This window comes from Rattus norvegicus, chromosome 10 (genome assembly GCF_036323735.1).
Source record: "Rattus norvegicus strain BN/NHsdMcwi chromosome 10, GRCr8, whole genome shotgun sequence".
NCBI classification, from domain to species: Eukaryota; Metazoa; Chordata; class Mammalia; order Rodentia; family Muridae; genus Rattus; species Rattus norvegicus.
This window is the reverse complement of record NC_086028.1, coordinates 1,845,003-1,870,353: the sequence shown is the minus strand read 5'-3', so window position 1 is coordinate 1,870,353 and position 25,351 is coordinate 1,845,003. Positions and strand designations below refer to the sequence as shown.

Sequence of the window (25,351 nt, the reverse complement as noted above, 5' to 3'; positions counted from 1 at the left end):
TTTTGTGTGTGTGTGCGTGCACGTGAACATGTGTGAGTTCCCTTGTGGAGCTGGAGGAGGATGTCAGATCAGCCCCAGTGATCCTCCTGTCTCTGATCTCCACAGCACTGGGGTTACAGATATTCTTGCCCCATCTCATAGGCCAGAAGAGGGTGTTGGATCCTCTAGAGTCAGACTTATAAGCAGTTGTGAACCATCTGATATGGGTGCTGAGAACTCTAGTCTTCTGCAAGATCAGTAAACCTCTCTCTCTCTCCTCTCTCTCTCTCTCCCCCCCCCTCTCTCTCTCTCTCTCTCTCTCTCTCTCTCTCTCTTCTCTCTCTCTCTGAGCAATACTGCCCTCCCATGCTTTTCTTTATCTCTGAGTAATTTGGGATCTAAAGAGGGCAGGACCAAGTTTCTCTGTGCCATGTTTGGAGCCCAACAGGACAGTAGCTCCTTCCCTGAGTCCAGGATGTAAGGTCCCATCCCCGGGTGTTGGCTTTGGTGTATAGCTATACAGATGCTAGGCCAAGCATCTATCAATACCCTATCCAAGGGGTTGGGGATTTAGCTCAGAGGTAGAGTGCTTGCCTAGCAAGCACAAGGCCCTGGGTTCGGTCCTCAGCTCCGAAAAAAAAAAAAAGAAAAAAAAATTCCCTATCCATGTGCCCTTTATGACCAGAGCATTCCACAGGTTACCCAGCAGGACCAAGGGGGGAGTGTTCTAACCGCCCCCCCGCTTTTTCCTCTCCCCTCTCCTCTCCTCCTCTCCTCTCTCCTCTCCTCCTCTCCTCTCTCCTCTCCTCCTCTCCTCCCCTCTCCTCTCTCCTCTCCTCTCCTCTCTCCTCTCCTCTCCTCTCTCCTCTCCTCTCCTCTCCTCTCCTCTCTCTCCTCTCTCCTCTCTCCTCTCTCCTCTCTCCTCTCCTCTCTCCTCTCTCCTCTCCTCTTCTCTCCTCTCTTGACCCATTGTACCTGAAGGGCAGAGCTTTGATTCAGAGCCAAGGCAGCAGGAGTGCATGAGCCTCCCTACCCCCTCCTCTGAAAAGTGCAGAGACTCTGCTGCAGATGTCTTCAAAGCGATGCGTTTAGGGCAGCTCAGGGCTCTGGGCCTGGGCTCTGCAGAGAGGCCTGGCCCAGGGAATGACCCAGAAGAATCCTCTGCAACTGAGAACTACATTCAGCCGAGTCTGGCAGCAGGTACAGGACACTCGAAGTTAACCAGGTCTGCCATCGAGGGTACATGGGCAGGGCAGCAATGGAGGCAGTTTTTCTTAGAAAATGCTTTCTTCTTGTGTGCATTTCTAGAAAAATCTTAAGGTCCTCCAAAAAAAATTGATCCTCCTAACAGCAGTGACATGGGGCATGGGTGATGAAGCCCTGCTTCTGGAAGCTCGTACATCGTGGGTGAAGGTAGAGAGTTAGGAATAGACGAAGATGAATTCAAGTAGTCAATGCGGTGCGCATCCCTGTAATCCCAACAGGAGGAAGGGCTAGCCTTTACCCCCATGTTTATACATATGGTATACATATGGCACATTGGGCTGGTGAAGTGGCTCATATCATATGCTGCCAAGACTGAGTTCAGTACAGAGAACTCATAGAGTGGGAGGAGGGAACAGAGTCCTGCAAGTTGTCCTCCGACATCTACATACTCATCATGGTCTGCACACCTCACTCTGCCCTCACCATCATAAAGAAAAAAGGGTAACTTTGTGGGAACCAGACATGAGTTCTAGAAGGAAACAGAATAAGGCATAAACGGCAAAGGGAGAGTCTTGGGATGTTTGTGGGGAGTCCTCTCTGTGCAGCTGACTTCTGAGGTGAACTCTTGAGGGATAGATTCCTGTAGGACAGAGACAAACTGTTTGTTGGGTTCCTGTACTAGAGAGAGAGAACATACCAGAAAGAGTGAGTGGTCTTGAGACAAAGTGGTAACAGCTATGAGGGAAATAGCAAATGGCCCAACCTGAAAGGGTTGGCTAGATGGTGATGAATCTGCTTTTAAAGGCCCAGGCTCTGGGTTGGAGGCATGGAGCAATGGTAGAGTATTTCCCTGGCAGGCATTAACATGCGCAGTCTGCATTTCCAGCTGGGAGCGCACACCCTATGGGGACATAGGTTTGCAGCATTAGGGATGACACCCGAGGCTGAGGTGGGGACTTAGAAGATATAGCAGAGTTTGCAGTGTTGACATCTTGACCCCTCACAGTGACTACAGATTAAGGAGGGACATACTAGCTTGTGTGCTCATTGACCAGCTGGCTTTCTCTCAGTGAGTTCATATAGGTCAGCCTTCTTTCCCAAGCATCTTCAGCCTTTGCCGTCTGTGCTGATGTTTTGCCTGGCGCAAAACCTCTTCCTGTCTGGGTCAGAATTTGCATAAACGGCAACATCAAAAGTAGCCTAGGTTGTCATCTGTGGTGATTATAGGCCGCCTACCTCACCCTGGGGGCACCCCTGCTCTGCACCTTCTACCTTGGATGTGTAGGGGTGGGGAGGGCTTCCTGGAGCACTTTTTGACTGCCCGTGCCTGGGTGGACCTGCTTCCTTCCATCGTGACCCATCCACCAAGGTTCTCAGTGATTTGGTACTCCATGTGAACAGTGGAAGGCCAAGATGCAATGTGGCCAGCCCTGGGTGGGGCAGGCACACGAAGGAGCTGAATAAGTGGGGGCCCACAACAGCATATCTGGGACGACTCCAGGCACAGACCTTCCTGACCCTGCAGGCTGGCACGAGATACTACTTACAGTTGCTCCTCTCCCTCAGTCACGTTGCCTTCATCCTAGCAGGTGTAATTTTTTCCTCTTTGTGAAGAAAGTGCTAAAGGGAAGACGGGACTTGAGGGAGGGCTGAGGACCCCTTCGGTTCAGGACAATCCTCATAGACCTGTGGGTGGTGACATGGCCAACTGCTTCGTACAGGGGCAGGAACTAAGGTTTGGCATATGTTGCTGAGTGACTGGGGTCTGCTGCTGAGTCTGGCTACAGAAGTCTGCCTCTCTGCCTGAAGACCCCAAAGTTCTCTTACACTGGGGCTCCTGGAGTTTGAATGTTGCTAGTCAGATTCTTTGGCCACTTGTCTGGGAGTTTCAGGCTTGGCTCAAATGTGACTCCATCCCTGTTCCCTAGCCCCAGCTTGACCCAAGGTCTGATTGTCTCTTTCTAGTGAGGGTGGATGTCTCTGGTGTGGGCTGAGAATCAATCAGGAACTGGTATGGCCAAACTGGGAACAACTATGAACAGTGGGACATTTCAACCCTGTATTTCAAACCCAGCAAGTGCTCAGATTATGAACTGGCTTTAGATTTTAAATTAAATTAATTAAATTGTATTTATTTAATAAATTGATTAATTTAAGTTAAATTTTGTAATAAATCAAGCATGATGAAGTAGGTACCCCTGCAATCCCAGCACTGGGAGGCAGAGGCAGGTGGTTTGAAGCGAGCCTTAGAACTCTTATACAGACTGGCTTTACTTCATTGGAGCTAGCTCACAGTTTCAGAGCTTCAGTCCATTCCTGTCATGGCGGGAAGCATGGCAGCCTGCAGGCTGACTTGGTTCTGGAGGGGCCAAGAGTTCTACATCTTGATCCAAAGGCAGCTTATGATTTCAGCTTCAGGGGATCCAGCCATATACATATTTTTAAAAATAATAAATTAAAATTAAATCATGACATAGTTGGGCATGGCGACATAGGTCTGTAATCCTAGCTCTAGTCCTGGCTAGTGATGTAGCTCAGTGGGTAAAGTAGTTGACAAATGGCCATGGACTTGATCTCTAGCAGTACATACGCCATGCCTAATGGCACATGCCTGCATTCTCAGCACCTGGGAAGTAGAGGCAGGAGGACCAGAAGTTCAGGGGCATCCTCGGTGACAGGAGACTCTGTCTAAACCAGTACAACCCCTCCCCTTCAAACACAGCAGAGCTGTCCTCTTCCTTCGCCCAAAGACCCTGTTAGGAGTCATCCGAGTCCCATCCTTGCATACCCCTCTTTCTGCTAGTTCTCTTTCCACCAAGTGTCCATGGAGCACCACTGCTAGGCCTGGCTAGGCCTAACATACATTAGTATCAGGGCTGGAGAGATGGCTCACTGGTAAGAGTGCACATTGCTCTTAAGAATGACCAGGCACAGGGCTGGGGATTTAGCTCAGTGGTAGAGCGCTTACCTAGGAAGCGCAAGGCCCTGGGTTCGGTCCCCAGCTCCGAAAAAAAGAACCAAAAAAAAAAAAAAAACAAAAAAAACAAAAAGAAGGACCAGGCACCCATCTTGGGCTGCTTATATCCCTGTACATCTCCAGCCCCAGGGGATCCAATGCCCTCTTCTGGCTTCTGTGGGCACCTGTGCTCATGTGTCTGACAGAAATAGAAACAGGCGTGTGAAATGCACCTGTTCCCTCACACCCGTCAAGCTGTGGCCTTAAAGTGCACTTACTGTGTCCAGATTCTCATTCAATGGACACATTAGAAAGCAGAGACTCCTGGGCTTGGAATAGTCTGGCAGCTGATATACTCATCACAGAGTCATCCAGGTTCTGGGTTCATGGATTAATTTCTTCCCCATATGCTTTGGTTTGTCTGCAGTCAGAAGCATTAACTTAACTGGATAACAAACTTGCATGTATGATAAATGAGAAAAAGGCTTCCTTTCCAGTCCTTCTCTGTCTCCTAGAGGGAACATATCCCCAGCACTCTGCAATGTCAAAAATCAAAAGACTGAGGATAGCATAGCCCTCCTCAGGAGAGTGTCCCTTCAATAAGTGGCATGTTGTCTAATTTTTTAAAAATTTATTTTTGGGGCTGGAGAGATGGCTCAGTAGTTAAGAGCACTTCCAGAGGTCATGAGTTCAAATCCCAGCAACCACATGGTGGCTCACAACTATCTATAATGAGATCTGATGTCCTCTTCTGGTATGTCTGAAGACAGTTACAGTGTGCTCATATAAATAAAAATAAATAAAACTTTAAAAAATTTTATTTAAAAAATTTGATTTTGACATTGCAGAGTGCTGGGGATATGGCTCAGGGGGGAATGCTCACCTTGACCCTGTAAGGTCCTCAGCTTCAGTCCTAGTTCCTCCACAGTGTCACACAGAATAACAGAAAAGGACTCACAGTTTTCTTTATTTTTATTGGATATTTTATGTATTTACATTTCAAATGTTATCCCCTTCCTCCCTCTCCTATCCTGGCTTCCCCTCCCCCTGCCTCTATGAAGATGTTTCCACTCCCACCTCAACACCCTGGCACTCCCTACACTGGGGAAACAATCCTTCCCAGGACCCAGGGCTTCTCCTCTTATTGATGCCGGACAATGCCATTCTTTACTACACATGCAGTTGGAGCCATTGGTCCCTCTGTGTGCACTCTTTGGTTGGTGGTTTGGTCCCTGGGCAGGCTGGGGGGTCTGGTTGGTTGATATTGTTTTTCCTATGGTGTTGAACACCCCTTCAAATCCTTTGGTCTTTTCTCTAACTCCTCCATTGGGAGACTCCTGCACAGTCTGGTTAGCTGCAAGCAACCTCATCTGTATCAGTAGGGCTCTGGAAGAGTCTCTCAGGAGACATTCATATCAAGCTGTCAGCAAGCACTTCTTAGCATCAGCAGTAGTCACTGGGTTTGGTGGCTGCATGTGGGATGGATCCCAGGTGGCCTTTCCTTCAGTCCCTGCTCCACTCTGTGTCCCTGTATTTCCTCCCGTTAGTACTTTGTTCTCCCTTCTGAGAAGGTCTGAAGCACCACACTTTGGTCTTCCTTCTTCGTGTGGTCTGTGGATTGTGTCTTGGGTGTTCTGAGCTTTGGGCTAATACCCACTCATCAGTGAGTGCACAGCATGTGTGTTCTTTTGTGACTGGGTTACCTCACTCAGGATGATATTTTCTAGTTCCATCCATTTGCCTAAGAATTTGATGTAATCATTGTTTTTAGAAGCTGAGTAGTACTCCATTGTGTAGATGTACTACATTTTCTGTGTCCATTCTTCTCTTGAAGGACATCTGGAGCTATTATAAAAAAGGCTGATGTGAACACAGTGGAGCATGTGTCCTTGTTATATGTTGGAGCATCTTTTGGGTATAATCCCAGGAGTGGTGTATCTGGGTCCTCAGGCAGTTCAATGTCCAATTTTCTGAGGAACCTCCAGACTGATTTCCAGAATGGTTGTACCAGTCTGCAATCCCACCAACAGTGGAGGAGCGTTCCTCTTTCTCCACATCCTCGCCAGCATCTGCTGTCACCTGAGTTTTTGATCTTAGTCATTCTGACTGGTTTGAGGAGGAATCTCAGGGTTGTTTTGATTTGCATTTCCCTGATAACTAAGGATGTTGAGCATTTCTTTAGGTACTTCTGAGCCATTTGGTATTCTTCAGCTGAAAATTTTTTGTTTAGCTCTGTACCCCATTTTTAATAGGATTATTTGGTTCTCTGGAGTCTAACTTCTTGAGTGTTTTGTATATATTGGATATTAACCCTCTATCAGATATAGGATTGGTAAAGATCTTTTCCCAATCTGTTGGTTGCCATTTTGTCCTAATGGCAGTGTCCTTTGTGTCCTTTGTCTTACAGAAGCTTTGCAATTTGATGAGGTCCCATTTGTCTATTCTTTTTTTTTTATAAATTTATTTTTTAAGATTTTATTTTATTATATATGAGTACACTGTAGCTGCCTTCAGACACACCAGAAGAGGGCATCAGATCTCTTTACAGATGGTTGTGAGCCACCATGTGTGTGCTGGGATTTGAACTCAGGACCTCAGGAAAAGCAGTCAGTGCTCTTAACCACTGAGCCATCTCTCCAGCCACCCCCCCCCGCCCCATTTGTCTATTCTTGATCTTAGAGCCTAAGCTATTGGTGTTCTGTTCAGGAAAATTTCCCCTGTGCCTATATGTTCGAGGCTCTTCCCCACTTTTTCTTCTATTAGTTTCAGTATATCTGATTTTATGTGGAGGCCCTTGATCCACTTGGACTTGAACTTTGTACAAGGAGATAAGAATGGATCTATTTGCATTCTTTTACAGACTGGACCCTTCCAGTCTCCATCTGTGCCCAGAGCTTGGCACAGCCTTTCGAACCCAAAACCTGCCCAGAGAGAGTTGGTCTCCCAGGACTGCTCTCACTCCTAAACCCACAGTTGAGATCCCACTTTTGCTCCACTAACTGTCCAAAGAGGGACCTGCCAGGAGCACACAGCACATGAACCGTGGTGCAGTCTGGGTCAGAACCCTTCCGGTCTCCATTTGCGCCCAGAGTTAAGGCATGTTGTTTATATAATAGAATTCCATACAGCAGTGCAAAGGCAGCAAGGCCTCATCTCAAAGCTAGGAAAGCTAAGTGAGGAAATAAAGGCTCAGAGCACCACACTGTATGGAGCCCTTCCTGGAAGAACAGGAAGGATAGATCTTCTCACTGCATGTATTCCTTTAAAGAGGCATGCAAAGTTTTTTTTTTGGTTTGTTTGTTTGTTTGTTTTTGTTTTTGTTTTTGTTTTTTTTTTTGTTCTTTTTTTCGGAGCTGGGGACCGAACCCAGGGCTTCCTAGGCAAGCGCTCTACCACTGAGCTAAATCCCCATCCCCGCATGCAAAGTTTTTACTTTCCAAACTTTTCAAAATTTAAAAGCATGCCCTTTTAAAGGAAAATAAAGTAGATAATTGTGGATGGGTTGCAGAGTGGCTGGAATGGGAGGATCAAGTGGGGAGTTTGTGGAGAGGAGGTTGAGGGAGACAATAAGAGCTAAAATTAATGGTCACTTGAGGGGTAGTGTGGAAACCTACTGCAATGGGAGCTTCCTAAAATCTATGTACATGTATGAAGGTGATCTAAATGAAATTGCCAAAGAATAGGGAAGGTGGAGTCCCAACTGGCCATCTCTTGTCACTAAATGAAGCTTTCAGTACTGAGATTGGGTTACATCTAATTGAGTTGTTAGCCAGAGGGATATCATGGGAACCTCAAAACAACTCAGTCTGCTGTCAAGAAAGTAGGATGCTCTCCACAAACTAAGAGCAAGGCCCCATTGCTGAAGACAGTGCCCACACAACCCAATGAACATGGAGAACTCAAGCTGGTGTCTGCATAGAGCCTTCATCCCTACATCCTAGTGTTTTGGTACACGAAGGTATTCTGTATGCTACCAAAGGAGAAATGTAAACAGCAGGCCAGTCACAAACCCTTTGATCTACAATGGTGTCCTGCCTGCAGGATATGACAGGGCAGGGTGGCACCAAAGCTCATGGGAGTGACCAATCAATGTCTGATTTGACTTAAGGCCACTCCACAAGATGGAGCTCATACCTACTTGGGTGACCAAGAACCAGATACTTTAGGGACCTAGGGTAAAATCAGTTACTACTGGTCTTAAAACAAACAAAATAATGACCACAACAAGTAGTGATGACGTGACTACTAATGACATTCTGCTGTACTCAGAGATCAGAGTCTCACACAGCCATCATCAGAGAAGCTTCCTGCAGTAGATGAGAACAAATTCAGAGACCCACAGCCAGACACTAAACACACAGTGAGACCTTGGAACATTCAGCTCTCAATCAAATCTCTCCCCCTTGGAGTTCAGGTAACCCTATAGAGTAGAAGGAAAAAGGATTGGGGGAGACAGATGGGGCAGAGGAGGGAGACCAGAACAAGACCCTCTAAATTAGCAAGAGCAAAGCTCATATGAAGTCACACACTGAGGGAACATGCACAGCGCTGACAGGGTCTGCACCAGATCCTCTGTGTGTACATTATGGCTTCCAGTTTAGTGTTTTTATGGGACTCCTGTGTGCAAGCAAGTGGGTCTCTGATTCTTGTATCTTCTCTTGGGCTCTTTTCCTTCTGTCAGTTTGTCCTGTCCAACTTCAATGTGATAGTCTTTGTTTTATCTTATTATATTTTATTGTTATATTTTACTATTCTCTCTTAGCATCCTGTTCTTTTCTAATGAGAGACAGAAAGGGGTGGTCCTGGATGGACAGGAAAATGGGGAGGAACTTCAAGGAGTAGAAGGACAGAAAGCTGTAACCAGGATGCATTACATGGGAAAAGAATCTACTTTCAAAGAAATACAGTATTTTTTTTTGAGAGCCTGTTTTAAAAAGCGTGTCACACAGGGTCTTGCTCAAGCCAGTAAGTGGGTCATTTGACTTCTCTACCTCAGTTCCCTCACAGAAGGAATGTAGGTGAGAACATGTATCTCACATGCGCTCGGCCTGCACATACTCTTCAGTGTATGAGGAGGTGGGTACCGAGGGGGGATTTTCCTGACTCCATGCAGGAAATGTGACTCAGTGGTTTTTTATTTCCTTTAAGATGTATTTATGTATTTATGAATATGGGTATTTTGTCAGCATGTATGCCTGCACACCAGGACAGCATCAGATCCTATGGGACTACAGTAATAGATAAATTTGATCTGCTATGTGGGTGCTAAGCTTGAACCCAGGGGCTTGAGAAATGGTTCAGTGGTTAAGAGCACTGCTTGCTCTCCCAGAGGTCCTGAGTTCAATTCCCAGCAACCACGTGGTGGCTCACAACCATCTGTCATGGGATCCGATGACCTCTCCTGGTGTATCTGAAGACAGCTACATTGTACTCATTGAATAAATTGTACTCATATGAATAAAATAAATAAATATTTACAAAAAGAATTAAACTTGAGACTTCTGGAAGAGCATCCAGTAAGCCATCTCTCCAACCTGCAACTCAGTGGTCTTGAACACTGTCTGGGACAGCGGGCGCTAAGCATGTAGATATCACCCATATGGAAACAGAGAGGCCTGAGCCACTCTTATCTCCTGTCCATACCCAACTTTTAGGACTGCAGTTAAGAGAGCACTTAGACAAGGGTTAGCAGCAAATAAAGAGGAGGCTGGACCATGACTTTTGGCTCATTCGCTGCTCTGCTTCTTGACTAGGGAGGCCTCTTCTAGAAGCTTCCATGCATTGTGGCCTCAGGAGTTCCTTCATACCTTCTCATGGGTGCAGCAACCCTGTTGCCTCCTCTTCCTGTGGACAAGATGTAGCTTGCAGTCACTGTGAAAGGAGCAGGATTTGTAGTATTAGTTGTATGTCTGTTTCTGCCCTGCTGCTGTGGAGTGCATGCTTTTATAGTAAGCTGATGACTAGAAGTGAATGCAGCCCCAGCTTCAGATGTGTAGAAACCCCAGCACTGACACTGGTTCTCCTGTCCTGACCCAGTCAGCTGTGTGCCATGTCAAGGGCCTAGTGCCATGGAGGTCCTCTTAATACTTGGACAGATCCCCCTCCCTTTCTCTCCCTCTTCTTCTCCCTCCTCTACCCATTGTAATTTTCATTTTGTGTTATTGAAGGTAAACTCAGGGCCTCACATGTTTGGGAAGTGCTCTACCACTGAGTTGTACTCAAGCTCATGGTGAAATAGAGTACTCACTCCACAGCCCGTGCTGTCCTGAAATTCTTGATCCTGAACCTCCTGAGCATCAGAACCATGAACCATGACACCTAGCTTAGCATCACCTTTATCCCATTGCTTTGGCCAGCTGTGCTGCCTGACTTCAGTTCCCTGCTGCCCCTAAAATGGACTGATGGCAAGAGCTGGCAAACTTTCTGTGTAGCACAGAGATAGACTGTTTGTGCCATGTGTGTGCCAGTAAAGTGACTGATTTAGGTTAGAAGCAACTTCGGGCATGCAGAGGTAAACAGGTGTGTCCCAATAAACCTTTATTTACAAAGAAAAAGCACAATAAAGGAAATGATGAACACTAAAAAACAATACCACCTCCAGAGTGGGAGGAAACGATCCTGAACAACACGCCTAATAAGAGGCTGTTTCTCTTTCCTTTCTGTTGCTCGAACCAAAAGTGACTTGGGGAGGAAAAGGTTTACTTGGTTTATACATCAGGTCACAATGTGTCATTGAAGGCAATCACAGCAGGAACTTGAGGCAGAAACCATGGAAGAATACTGCTTGCTGCCTTGCCGGGTAGATCATGGTTAGCTAGCTTTCTTTTTTTTTCTTTTTCTTTTTCTTTTTTTTTTTTTTTTGGTTCTTTTTTTTCCGGAGCTGGGGACCAAACCCAGGGCCTTGCGCTTCCTAGGCAAGCGCTCTACCACTGAGCTAAATCCCCAACCCCGTTAGCTAGCTTTCTTATACAGCCTAGGACCAGCCAGCATGGGAGTCCTGCTAGCCATAGTAGGATGGACTCTCCTATACCCATCGACAGCCAAGACAATCACCAGGCCATGCTGTAGGTCAATCTAACCTGAGCAGTCCCTCCTGAGACTCCCTCATCATAAGACTCTAGACTGTGTGGAGTTGGAGGTTAACAGTAACTACCTCAAAGGGTAATATTACAAGCATGTGAGGAACTCCTACAGTGCAATCGCTAATAACAGTTCACAATGGCAGCAGAGGACCTGAGTAGAAGTTTCTCCAAAAAGACACAAGTGACCAGGTTCGTGAAAACGCTTCACGGCGTTTATCAGGAAAATCCAAATTCAAACCACAGCGCAATTTCACTGATATCTGTCTGAATGGCTGTTAAAAAAAAACAAATCAAGGACTGGCAAGAACATGCTCTGTGCAAATATAAATATTTATAATATAAAGATAGTTGGCACAGCAGCACTAATAGAAGTGACACAGTTCATCCAAATCAGAATCCTCTATGGTCCAGCAAACCCTCCTCTTTCCTTAATTTTTATTTTTGAGACCAGGTCTCGTGGATCTCAGGCTGGCCTCTAACTCACTGAGTTACACATTAAGGATGACCTGGAACTCCTCATCCTCCTGCCTCCACCTCCTCAGTTCTGGGAATCACATGTGTGGACCATACCATGCCTGGCTTTATGTTTCTGAGACAGGGACTCGCCATGTAGCCCAGGCTGGCCTGGAACTCATGATAGTCCTCACTTTCCCAAGTGCTGGGAGCGTAGTGCTGCTGCCGTGTGCGACTGCATGCCTGACCACACTGTTTGCTTAAGAAGAGGAGGCAGAGCATCCAGGAGAAACTCAGGCAGTCACTCTCTACCCAGCCTGGCCGTGAACACTTTTGAAAGTCAAATGTCATTTCTAATTTACCTCTGGAGGGAAGACACATTTCCCTAGGCTCATTTGCCTACAGCTACTTACTAGGGTGCCTGGGGTCATAGGCTCTTCAGTGGCCTGAGTTTCTGTTTTCCACAGTGCTAATCCCTCTGGTTGGGGACTTGGCTGCCATAATGACCTCCCTTAGCCTGTGTAACCATGGATCAGACTCTAGCGCCCTCTGTGCTGCCCAGTTAGGAAGCAGCTGATGGCTGTTGGGTGTTCCACCTGGGTCTGGTGAGCTCGACAAGTCAAACACCCCACTCATTCTCCTTTCTCTCTTGTGTTATGTTCCACTCTGTTCCATTTTTTTAGTTTTTGTTTTACAACATAGTCAAATATAACTTAGGCTGGCCTCAAACTCATTACACAGTGAAGGCTGGCTCTTTACTTCTCAAATGCTGGGATTATGTGTGTATACCACGACATCCAGTTTTTGGTGGGGAGGTTATTTTTGAAACAGAGTTTTGCTGTATAACACAGGCTAGCCTGGAACCCACTGTGTGACTCAGGCTGTACTTGAACTTATAATCCTTCTGCCTCAGTTTGTTAAGTGCTAGATTGATAGCAGGCACCACTGTGAGACTTGGTCACAACATTTCATCTTTATGGTCCCTGCAGTAGCTTTCTTCTATGGCTACAGAGCAGGCTTCTACAGCAGTCTATTCAGAAGGTTTGCTGGTCTAGACATAGTGTCTTGTGCTTGTCATCCCTGGACTGAGAAGGCCAAGACAGGAGGACTGAGACTTCAAGACCAGCCTATACACAACAAGACTTCATCCAGAACAGCACAAGCAACAATAATAATGATGATGGCTTTGGTTTAAGTCAGCTGGGGAAACTGGAAGCAGAGAAAGCACAGGAGGAAAAGTCACACTGGCTCAAGTAGGGGACTCTGGAATGTGGTAGGGATTGAACGTCTGGAGAGACAGTGGGCACAGTGGAGCTTTGGGGTCAGCAACATAGGAAGCCAACATTTGTAGAGCAGTGTTTCATGATTGTAGTTACATAATAATCTCTGAGCCTCAGTCGCCAAACCTGCAAGATGGGATCATGAGCTAAAGGTCAAATGCTGGGCCAGAGCCCAGGGCACTGCAGAACCCAGGTGTTCAGGAAGGGGTGGAATGACGACTTGAGGCATGGAACAGAGCAAGGGCTTGATGGGAAAATGGGAAAGATTGAGAAACATCCAGAAGGTGCTACCACCCGTCAGGAAAGGGAGGTGGAAAGGCAGATTATGAAATGTTAACTTGTGTACCTCTACACCTAGAGGGCACCAGCACCAAGAGGGACCTACACATCCGCCATCCACGCCTTCTGTGGATGTTTTGAAATTACTTTTTAAAAATTTTAGATTTAGGGACTAGGGAGATTGCTTAGTGGTTAAGAGTCCTGACTGCTCTTCCAGAAATCCCGGGTTCAAGTCCCAGCACCCACATAGCAGCTCACAACTATATGTAAGTCCAGTTCCAGGAGATTGACACCCTCACCAATGCACATAAAATAAAAATAAATTATAAAGTTTTTAGATTTATTATATATATATATATATATATATATATATATATATGGTGTTTTGCCTTTGTGATTATGTGTTTGTTACCCACATGCTTGCCTAGTGCCTCAGGAGGTCAGAAGAGGGTAGTGAATCTTTTGAACCCTTGTGGATACATTAGTTCACTTAGATGATTAAGCACAATCTCAAAATTCCTAACTTAACCACCTCTGCAAAACCCTTTTCCATAGATCTGACATAAGAGTTTCTGGAATATCATATGGGCATGACTGGGTGCTGTGAGATCTGGAGTCAGGGCCTTCTCTGGTCCCCACTGCATCCTCCTGACCTCCATCTTGCCTGGCATACACTCAGTAAGTAATTGCTGAATGAATGTATGGATAACATACATTATCCAATACGGAGGCAGGGGGATCAAGACACTGGCTCAGGCAGGACCAGGGGGGCGGTCACTCTAGGGGCTGGTGCTATGTGTATGGGGGGCTGGTGATGATCGCTGAGAAGCCAATCTGATTTGACGGGATTGGAGAAGGTGGCCAGTCCCCTTGTGGGCTCAGCCTGTCCAGGCCCACCCCATTGGTTTGGTCTGCCCTTGGTTGCTTAGTGGACAGGCAAGTGTACTTACCTCTCCTAAAGCCATGTTACCTTCTCTTCCCCAGGGTCACTTGCTTTGAAGTGACAGGCTAGATTAGTGAAGCAGCCCAGATATTACAAGGGGAACTGTGACACAGAGGCACAGAAGCTGTGGAGACACAGAAGCTGGAGGTCATACCCTCACCCTGGGGCTGTTCTTAAGGCAGCATGGGATGTTTTCCCTTTGATTACGATAAATGCCGAGTGTCAACTGTTTTCCAGGCACCTGCCAAGTGTAGGAATAGGGCAGGGGGTGGGGTAAGGCTCAGTAGACAGCAGTGTGTTTGCCCAGCATGGAAGCCCTGGGCTCAGTCCCCCAGCTCTGATAACCCAGGTGGAGATGCATACCTGACATTTAGGGTTCAGGCCACTCTTGACTTCATATCAAGTATGAGACCAGCCTAGTCTACATGAGATCCTGAAGCTATGGGGGAGGTGGCCAGGAGATGGGGACAATCTGGGAGGAGTAGGAGGAAGGAAAATGTGATTAAAATATATTGTGTATAAAACTGTCTTTAATGAAAAGAGACAAGGCCTCCTAAAGTCTGTATCATGTCACCTGGGGAATACCCAGAGCCTGGGAATTAGAGGGGTCAGCTAGTCCAAGGTCACTTCAGAAATAATGAAATGCTTCAAGAAAAACCTGCATGATGTTTGTTTGGGTTTGTTTGGTTTTAAATTTTGAAACAGCATCTCTCTAGGTAGTGCAGGGGCCAACTTCTGAGTCTAGAAATCCCCGCCTCCACCTCCTGAGTTCTGGGACTCCAGGTGCACACCACCATACTTAACTTTAGATGCTTCTTGGGTGAGGGGTCTCCAGTGGACAGGCCCACTCAAGCCTCTCTGTATGCAAGCTAAACCTGAGTAACCAGAGTCCTAGCTCATTATCTGGGGGACAGAAAACAAGCCACAGAAGCCAGGTGTCAAGTGGGCCGGGAGCACAAGTCAAGGTTACACCCTGGTGGAGCCAGGTTCCAAGAGGACCTATGTATGTATGTATGTATGTATGTATGTATGTATGTATGTATGTATGCATGCATGTATGCATGCATGCATGTATGTATGTATGCATGCATGTATACATTTATTATTTATGTTTATTGTGTGAGAAAGATGGTGTGACAGAACATAAGCCCATTCACAATCCACATGTGTAGGTCAGAGGCCTAGGCTTTAGGTGGGAGAGTAGGCTGCTAGGGGGTGGTGAGGATGTGGGACTAAGAAACCTTCTAGTGGCTCCATGTATCAGAGCTGCTGAAATGTCAGCCTCTCCCTCACTCTGCCCCACTAACTCAATAATAAGCTCCTGTCCTCCTGGGCTGAGAGGAGAAGCCACAACCCCTCCTCTCCATCCTAAGGGAAAGTTGACACTAAGCAATGTCACTGGCCCTAAGGGAGCTACACCAGGCAGGACTGAGCTTCCCCACTCCTTCCCTACCTCCGGCCAACACCATCTATCCTTCTGGTTTTTCTCATGTGGCTCAGCCTGGCCTTGAACTCTCTATGTAGGGAAATATGACCTTGAGCTTTTCTGATCCTCCTGCCTTCACCCTGGAAATTTTAGCTAGGACAAGAGATGAGCACACTTTTACCGAGGATGAACCACATTCTTATGATTAACAGAACAAGACTAATGGTGCCTGCCATTCATCAGCTCAGGAAGCTGAACCAGGAGGATCATGAGTTCAAGGCCTGCCTGGACTTGTATAGTAAGTTAAAGGCCAGTCTGGAAAACTTGGTAAGACCCTACCTCAAAATTAAAATAAGAAGAGGGCGGAGGATGTAGCTCAGTGCCAGAGTGCTTACTAGCTCTGGGTTTAATCCCCAGTGTGATAAAGAGACAAGGCAACATGGGCTTTAATCTCAGTGCATGGGAAGCAGAGGCAGGCTGATCAAACTGGATAATGAGACCCTATCTCAAACAGAAAGAGATAAAGAAGGAAAGGCAGGAGAGAAGATAAAGAAAAAAGAGCAATAAACAGGAATGGGCCTCCTCTCTGCCACAGGTCACCTGGATCTTCCTGGAGACAGCTCCATAAATTCAGATCTGTTCAGAATCCACCAGTCATTCAAGCCACTTACCTAGCCACCCACTTTTATTAAAAACCCAAATTGAAACTGCATCCTTGGCCCCATGAATACATTCTAAGGACTGTCATAGGGAAAGGAGATGGATCGAGGCTGTTTTGCTGGGGAGGGAAAGACTGGAGACAAACCATGTGTCTGGCAGCAGAGAGTACATTGAGCTTCGCAGCCACTAGGGAATAGTCTGCTGCATTAGCCTGGGAAAATGCATGTACATTGGAGATGAAATGGATGAAAGGATAAGAACCTGGCTTTTCACTAAGACATCATTGCAGAGGGGCTCTGGGACGCTGCGAGGCTGGAGGTAGAAGACGCCATGTTGCTTTTGTTTCTTCTCTGCTGATTGGCTTGTTTCAGAGGTACATTGCTTCTGAAACCTTAAAGGAAAATGCAATAAAATATTTTTAAACATTTACTGAACTAGGCTCTATGCACACTGCTGAAGCAGCTATGACTATTGAGGGCTGGTTCTCTCTCTCTCTCTCTCTCTCTCTCTCTCTCTCTCTCTCTCCTCTCTCCTCTCTCTCTCTCTCTCTCTCTCTCTCTCTCTCTCTCTCTCTCTCTCTCTCTTTTTGCTGAGACTAGGTTTCTTCACATATTCTGACTGTCCTAGAACTCACTCTCTCACTCTGTAGATGAGGCTGGCCTTGAACTCAGAGATATCCTTCTGCCTCTCTGCCTTCCAGTGGTGGGGTTAAAGACATGAGATTAAAGAACAGCCCTCTCTGATCTATTTTTCGGAGAAAACTGAGGGCCAGAGAGATTGCATGATTTGCCCAAGGCAGAACAGCCTGTGGGAGTGTCAGTGCCAGGAGTCCATCTGTGCTGACATTGTCTTGGGTTGGTGGGGGGATCGGGAGTGGGTAGTGATATGCTTCACCCACACCTGTCTTATCTGTTGTGACTGCTGAGCCACCCATCTATGGAGAAAGGGGAAAGGCTAAAAAGTTCACATTTGATTGAGGTTTGAATTTCCCAGCATGCATCAGTGTTCACTGGTAGAAGGGACTTCACAGAGGAGTCGCTCACATTGTGTGCAGATAGCAGCTTTCAGACTTGGGTCTGGGTCAAAAAGTCTTCAGATCTGGAAGGTAGAGCATCTAGGGCTTGGCCAGGAAGAGTCCTGCCAATTGGTGGTGACTCCCAGAAAGAGCACAAAGTATCTGGCTGGTTGATATTGTTGTTCTTCTTATGGGGTTGCAAACACCTTCAGCTCCTTCAGTCCTTTCTCTAACTCCTCCATTGGGGACCCCGGTCTCAGTTCAATGCTTGGCTGCAAGCATCCGCCACTGTATTTGTCAGGCTCTGGCAGAGCCTCTCAGGAAACAGCTATATCAGGCTCCTGTCAGCATGCACTTCTTGGCATCAGCAATAGTATCTGGGTTTGGTGCCTGTATATGAGATGGATCCCCCAGGTGGGGCAGTCTCTGGATGGCCTTTCCTTCAGTCTCTGCTCCACACTTTGTCTCCATATTTCCTCCTGTGAGTATTTTTGTTCCCCCTTCTAAGAAGAACTAAAGCATCCACACTGGTTTTCCTTCTTCTTGAGTGTCATATGGCCTGTGAATTGTATCTTGGATATTCCAAGCTTTTGGGCTAATATCTACTTATCAGTGAGTACAAACCATGTGTGTTCTTTTGTGTCTGGGTTACCTCACTCAGGATGATATTTTCTAGTTCCATCCATTTTCCTGAGAATTTCATGAAGTCATTGTTTTTGATAGCTGAGTAGTACTCCATTGTGTAAATGTACACATTTTCTGTATCCACTCCTCTGTGGAAGGGCATCTGGGTTCTTTCCAGCTTTTGATTATTATAAATAAGACTGCTATGAACATAGTGGAGCATATGCCATGTTATATGTTGGATCACCATTTGGGTATATGCCCAGGAGTGGTATAGCTGGGTCCTCAGGCAGTACTATGTCCAATTTTCTGAGGAACCTCCAGACTGACTTCCAGAGAGGTTGTACCAGTCTGCAATCCCACCAACAGTGGAGGAGTGTTCCTCTTTCTCCACATCCTCGCCAGCATCTGCTGTCACCTGAGTTTTTGATCTTAGCCATTCTCACTGGTGTGAGGTGAAATCTCAGGGTTGTTTTGATTTGCATTTCCCTGATGGCTAAGGATGTTGAACATTTCTTTAGGTGTTTCTCAGCCATTCGGCATTCCCCAGCTGTGAATTCTTTGTTTAGCTCTGAACCCCATTTTTTAATAGGGTTATTTGTCTCTCTGTGGTCTAACTTCTTGAGTTCTTTGTATATTTTGGATATAAGCCCTCTATCTGTTGTAGGATTGGTAAAGATCTTTTTCCAATTTGTTGGTTGCCATTTTGTCCTAACCACAGTGTCCTTTGCCTTACAGAAGCTTTGCAGTTTTATGAGATCCCATTTGTCGATTCTTGATCTTGGAGCATAAACCATTGGTGTTCTGTTCAGGAAATTTTCTCCTGTGCCCATGTGTTCCAGATGCTTCCCTAGTTTTTCTTCTATTAGTTTTAGTGTATACGGCTTTATGTGGAGGTCATTGATCCACTTGGACATGAGCTTTGTATAAGGAGATAAGAATGGATCAATTTGCATTCTTCTACATGTTGACCACCAGTTGAACCAGCACCATTTGTTGAAAATACTATCTTTTTCCACTGGATGGTTTTGGCTCCTTTGTCAAAGATCAAGTGACCATAGGTGTGTGGGTTCATTTCTGGGTCTTCAATTCTATTCCATTGGTCTATCTGTCTGTCTCTGTACCAATACCATGCAGTTTTTATCACTATTGCTCTGTAATACAGCTTGAGGTTAGGGATTGTGATTCCCCCAAAAGTTCTTTTTATTGCTGAGAATAGTTTTCGCTATCCTGGGTTTTTTGTTATTCCAAATGAACTTGCAAATTGCTCTTTCTCACTTTGTGAAGAATTGATTTGGAATTTTGATGGGGATTGCATGAAATCTGTATATTGCTTTTGTCGAGATGGCCATTTTTACTATATTAATCCTGACAATCCACGAACATGGGAGATCTTTCCATCTACTGAGATCTTCTTCAAAGTCTTTCTTCAGAGACTTGAAGTTCTTGTCATACAGATCTTTCACTTGGTTAGAGTCACACTAAGGTATTTTATACTATTTGTGACTATTGGAAAGGCTGTCATTCCTGGATACCTCAACACACTGGAAAAGAAAGATTCTGATTTAAAATCATGATGATGATACAGGACTTTAAGAAGGACATGAACAACAATACAGGACAACACAGGTAAACAGGTAGAAGCCCTTAAAGAGAAAACACAAAAAATCCCTTAAAGAATTGTAGGAAAACACAACCAAACAGGTGAAGGAATTGAACAAAACCATCCAGGATCTAAAAATGGAAGAAGAAATGATAAAGAAATCACAAAGGGAGACAACCCTAGAGATAGAAAACCTAGGAAAGAGATCAGGAGTCATAGATGTAAGCATCACCAACAGAATACAAGACATAGAAGAGAGAATCTCAGGGGCAGAAGATTCCATAGAAAACATTGACACAACAGTCAAAGAGAATGCAAAACACAAAAAGATTCACTGAAAACATTCAAAAACACCGAAAACATTCAGGAAATCAAGGACACAATGAGAAGATCAAACCTAAGGATAATAGAGAAGAGAGTGATGATTCCTACCTTAAAGGGCCAGTAAACATCTTTGACAAAATTATAGAAGAAAACTTCCCTAACCTAAAGAAAGAGATGCCCATAAACCTACAAGAAGCCAAATAGATTGGACCAGAAAAGAAATTCCTCCTGTCATATAATAGTCAAAACACCAAATGCACAAAACAAAGAAAGAATATTAAAAGAAGTAAGGAAAAAAGGTCAAGTAACATATAAAGGTAGACCTATCAGAATTACATCAGACTTCTCACCAGAGACTATGAAAGCCAGAAGATCCTGGGCAGATGTCATGCAGACCCTAAGAGAACACATATGCCACCCCAGGCTACTATATCGAGCAAAACTCTCAATTACCATAGAAGGAGAAACCAAGGTATTCCATCACAAAACCAAATTTACACAATATCTTTCTACAAATCCAGCCCTACAAAGGATAATAGATGGAAAGCTCCAACACAAAGAGGGAAACTACTCTCTAGAAAAAGCAAGAAAGTAATCTTCTTTCAACAACCAAAAAGAAGATAGCCACACAAACATAATTCACCTCGAACAACAAAATTAATAGGAAACAACAGTCATTAGTCCCTAATATCTCTCAACATCAATGGAGTCAATTCACCAATAAAAAGTCATAGACTGACAGACTGGATACATAAACAGGACCCAGCATTTTGCAGCACACAGGAAATGCACCTCATTCTGGTTTCTGGATGGAGGCTCTCTTATTCTTTCTACTGCTATCACCTGAGACTAAACATGAAAGAGAAAGGAGTTTAAATTGACACATGATTTGAAAGGCAAGCATATGGTCCGGAAGAGAGCTTCCTGCTTCTTCAACCCATGGCAGGTGGCTGTGTACATGCTTGTTAAGTTTTGGTCTTGCTCTCTGTTGTAATGCTAAGTGTGAGTATCCAAGACTGGAGTGTGGGCTCCCCAAGACCAAGGTCTGCGTGTAAACCCAATGACTCTTCCCCCCAAGTTATTTCTGATTGTTAATAAAGAAGCCAACAGCCAATAGGTGAGCAGAATAGACCTCTTGGGCCTGGAGGTCAGAGGAGAACAAGGAGGAGAAGGAGAAGGAGGAGGAGGAGGAGGAGGAGGAGGAGGAGGAGGAGGAGGAGGAGGAGGAGGAGGAGGAGGAGGAGGAAGATGAGGAATATGAAGATGCCATGGGTTAGAAGTCAAGAAAGGATAGCCATGAAGGCTGGCCAATTGGAATTAAGAGCAGTCCAGACAAGACACAGAAAATAATAACTCAGGGTTATGATAGAAAGGTAGGTTCTAATAGCATAGAGGGTAGATATCTGCCTGGCTCTTGTGCTGTTTAAGGCTTATTATAAATGTAATAATGTGTGTGCCTTTTATCCAGGAACTAAATGGTCAAAGGTGGGGTAGAAACCCTGGACTGGGATTAACATTTTCTCCTACACATGTTCACCTCTCAAGGCAATTCTCCATTCTAGAGAGGACATGTTCTGACAATTACAGGACAGGCATGTACCCCTCTTACCTGCATACAGCTCATGCATTGCAACATCCTTGGCAGTTGTTCAGTGTGAAGTCTGGCAAGATGAGCCACCTAAGGCAGAGCCAAAGGAGGAGTGTGGATGAAGAATGAAGAGGCAGTTGGATAATCTGGAAGAGAAGGTGGTAGCTTAGATGATGGTTGGAATACTGGAGCAGAGGAACAGGACGAGCAGTAGGTGAAGGCTTGGTTAGTGGTTTGCTTTTCTCTACTTTCTCCCCCAAATTTTAAGCCTCATGAGGCCAGAGAGGATTGCTACATCCCTCACCTTGGTATGCAGCAGTTGTTTCTAAAATAAATGTAGGTCAGTGCCCTCTAGTGCCACTTAGCCTAGGATGGCCCCTTTCTTGACACAGATGGCCCACCCAGCTTCATGGCATTTGTTGGTATATGTTTCCTGGAAGTTCCCTACTTGAGCCCTGAGGACACAGACTCTGTTCTTGAGGGGTTCAGATTCTAATTGTGAGAGACCTGGGTTGGAAATCTGGCTTGGCCTTTAATATATTTGTTGGGTTTTGCTTCATAAATGACAGTTTCCAGACTACAATTTAAAACAGCCTAGTGTAGATGATTTTGTGCACCAAGTGGATGGTTCCTCAACTGAGTGGCACCTATTGTTAATGACTATGGTTACTGGGAGTGTCCACAGTGACCTTCTTTAGCAGTGTTGAGTGACTGTTGACCTCAGTTGACAAAATTGTCTTAGTCCTTCACAAGGCCTTGCATTTTTTAATAGGTAAGACTAGCATCCTTACCCAGCATTTAAGTCATTAGAGCAAAAGCTTCTAGAACATTTTATTAATAGAAACATTATGAGAACAGCCTAGATTCAGAGGAGTAGGGAACTAGACTTCACCTTATTGTAAGCAAAGGAAGATGCCTGGGCTTGTTGAACCTGCCACACTGGTGTGAGGTCCAGGGCCCACGCCTTGACCCCTCCACATCTTCACTTACAGCAAACATTTGTTTTGTAGAATTAGTGGTTAGAGAATGAAGGTGCTGTTATATGCAAAATCTGAAGTACCCTTACTGGTCCCTTAGAAAGCAGCTGCTGTCCGGGTGGTGGTGACACATACCTTTAATCTTAGCACCCAGGAGGTAGAGGCAAGTGAATCTCTGTTGTTGTTGTAAAAATATAAAAATAAAACGGTAAAGTTTGGTCTTTTACCCTGCTAGGTCCTACACCTCAGTGCCCCAGATATCTGCTAGATATCTTGGTGGAAACACAGCCCAGCCACACACTTTCTTACACTCAAACCCTCACATAAAAGAACACACAACACGGGCTGGGGATTTAGCTCAGTGGTAGAGCGCTTACCTAGGAAGCGCAAGGCCCTGGGTTCGGTCCCCAGCTCCGAAAAAAAGAACCAAAAAAAAAAAAAAAAAAAAAAAAAAAGAACACACAACACAATAATCTTAGATCCAATTGGTAAGATATAATTGCCCACTTAAACATACAAAGCCCAGTACCATCTATCCCTTGCACCTTTTATTAGCCAGGTCTCCAGCTTCTCCTTCTCCCACAACGACTCCTCGCTTCTCCCCTCTCTCCATCTCCTGTCTCCTCTAACTTTTCTCCCAACTCATCCTCTCTCAGTTCCCCATCGTGTCTTTAAACAGTCCCTTTCCCACTTTTTCCATTACTCACTCTCCCAACTATATCAACTCTTCCATGCTTTAGTTTCTCCTTCTCCCACAACGACTCCTAGCTTCTCCCCTCTCTCCATCTCCTGTCTCCTCTAACTTTTCTCAGTTCCCCATCGTGTGCTTAACCAGTCCCTTTCCCACCTATCTTCATTACTCCTCTCCCAACTATCTCAACTGTTCAATCCTTTTTCCCCCCTGCTCAGGTTCTACTGGCTCAACTGTCACCAACTGTCTTCTCTAACCCTATTCTCTGAATCTAATCCCCCTCTCGCTCCTGACTCCTCCCTCTGCCCAAATCTAGTGCTCTTGCCTTTATTTTACAAATTCAGAGAGAACTCCAAGGCAAACCACAACACTCTGTAAGTTCAAGGGCAGCCTGAAACCCTGTCTAGAAACAACAACCAAAACAAACAAACAAACAAACAAACAAACAAACAAACAGAACAAAAGCAGCCACTGGGAAGGAAACACCATTTTTACTAAAGCAACTGCACTGGGGAGTTGCAGTCTGCCTAGAGAATGAGATTGTAAGATTAATAGTAAATCACATTATTCCATGGGGTTTACAGCAAACACCAGCACTTGTTGTTGAGTTCAAATACCTTGATTTGTAAAGAACCCTGATCTAGTCCTTATGCTCAACCATCTGTATCTGTCTGGGAAGAGAGTAGGCCAGACAGTTCCTGGCCTTCCTCAGCATGTAGCTGTACCCTCCAGTCTTGGCCTGGGAGTCTCCATACCCTTGCCTCCTCCCTCCTTCCCTTCTTCTTCCCTTGTTCCCTGAAGTGCTTGGTTTAAAAGGGTAAGGCACTGTTCCCAACCCCTCTCTTCTTATAAGGCCTGTACTCATTGGAGTTAGATGCCACCATAGTCAAGGGTGACCTTGTCTGATTACATGATTACATCTACAAAGATGCTATTTCTGGGGACTGGAGAGAAGGTTAAGTGGTTAAGCACTGGCTGCTCTTCCAGATGATTCAGATTCAATTCTTAGTACCCACATGGGGGTTCACAGCAATCTGTAACTATAGTGTAGTGGATCTGATGTCCTCTGCTGGTCTGAGAGTACCAGGTATGATACACATGCATCTATCCAAACAAAAGACCCACACATAGTAAATACAATATTTTTCTTTTTTTTTTAAAGATGCTATTTCTAATGAGGTCAGATGCTGACGTTTAGTCGCATGTTAAGCTTTCGAACACAGTTTAACCCAGCATGGAAGGAAAAGCAAAAGCAGATACCGATGGGAGAAAACCACAGGCAAAAAGGCAACACTATGGGGATTTATCCCAGGTGTGAACAATGCTCTCTCAGGGTCTGGGAAGGCGGCCATCAGATTTGAAGGTGGGCAGACCTACATGATCCCTACAAAGCATGGAACTGTGGATCCCAAGGGATGCACCTGTTTGGTACCCACAGGCTCTCTGCTTTTAAAGCACACCTGGTTACCTAGACCCTAGCCAAGTGCTCCATGTGCCCCATCCATCTGCAGGGGAGTACCCTTCTTGCCAACACTCACACACTATTACCCTAACATGGAGCTAGCTGCCTCCATCTGGTTCCTGTTATAACAAAATACTCAAGGTTAGGTGACTCGAAAGGAAATTTCCATTTTGCTCCTAACTCTGGATGGTGAAAGGCTCATGAGTGTGATGCCCGCTCAGCCTTCATTGACTCACACTGCATCTAACATGGCAGCAAGCTTCCTGTCTAGATGGCAATGAAGTAGCTTTCATAACAGACTCAGTTCATAATCGGGGCATAAATGACGGGATGACGGAGGCAGAAAACTAATTTCTTCTGTCCTTCTGGCTGTCCTTCTGGCTGTCCTTCTGGTGATAGGCCAACTCAGTGAGGCTCAGAGGTGGGGTACAGAGGGACAGGAAGGGATCTAATGGGACCTGGCTTCTAGTGAGTCTGTCAGATGGAAAAATGACAGGCTTGAGGGTTATCAGTTTGGCGAAGACTGTTTCAAACAAGTTGAATTGGTTAAGCACACATTGAGCATACAGTGGCAATGTCCCCTGGGCAAGGCTCCTGTACCCCTTGGAGTCTCAGTTCCCCAGCTCACAAAATATAGTAACATACTAGGTAATCTTAAAGACTTATATGGGACTGTATGCAAATCAACTGGGTACCATGCAATGAATCTGTATATTCCTGCTTCTTAGCAACACACACACACACACACACACACACACACACACACACACACACACACACCAAGCTTGGTGTTTTCCAAGCAG

At 45.4% G+C, this 25,351-nt stretch overlaps 2 long non-coding RNA genes across 12 annotated transcripts in view; one reads left to right on the top strand and one right to left on the bottom strand.

Annotated features, from left to right (window-relative positions):
• Positions 1-697: 697 nt before the first annotated feature.
• Positions 698-16,316, top strand: LOC120095007 (uncharacterized). 2 transcript variants are annotated; one of them, XR_010055497.1, is made up of 4 exons: positions 698-1,179; positions 13,791-13,913; positions 15,817-15,902; positions 16,200-16,316. It is a non-coding gene; the product is annotated as an uncharacterized LOC120095007 (long non-coding RNA). The 2 variants fall into 2 exon arrangements; XR_005489981.2 differs by having other exon boundaries at positions 15,817-16,316.
• LOC102547286 (uncharacterized) overlaps positions 713-25,351 on the bottom strand; it is a 46,298-nt gene continuing 21,659 nt past the window's right edge. The window contains exons 1-6 of one of the 10 annotated variants that reach the window (XR_010055495.1): positions 22,531-22,653; positions 21,440-21,564; positions 17,308-19,447; positions 16,526-16,655; positions 14,186-14,302; positions 713-10,012 (exon numbers count right to left, since the gene is read on the bottom strand). This is a non-coding gene — a long non-coding RNA (uncharacterized LOC102547286). The other 9 variants (XR_010055496.1, XR_005489979.2, XR_005489978.2 and 6 more) reach the window with 9 other exon arrangements.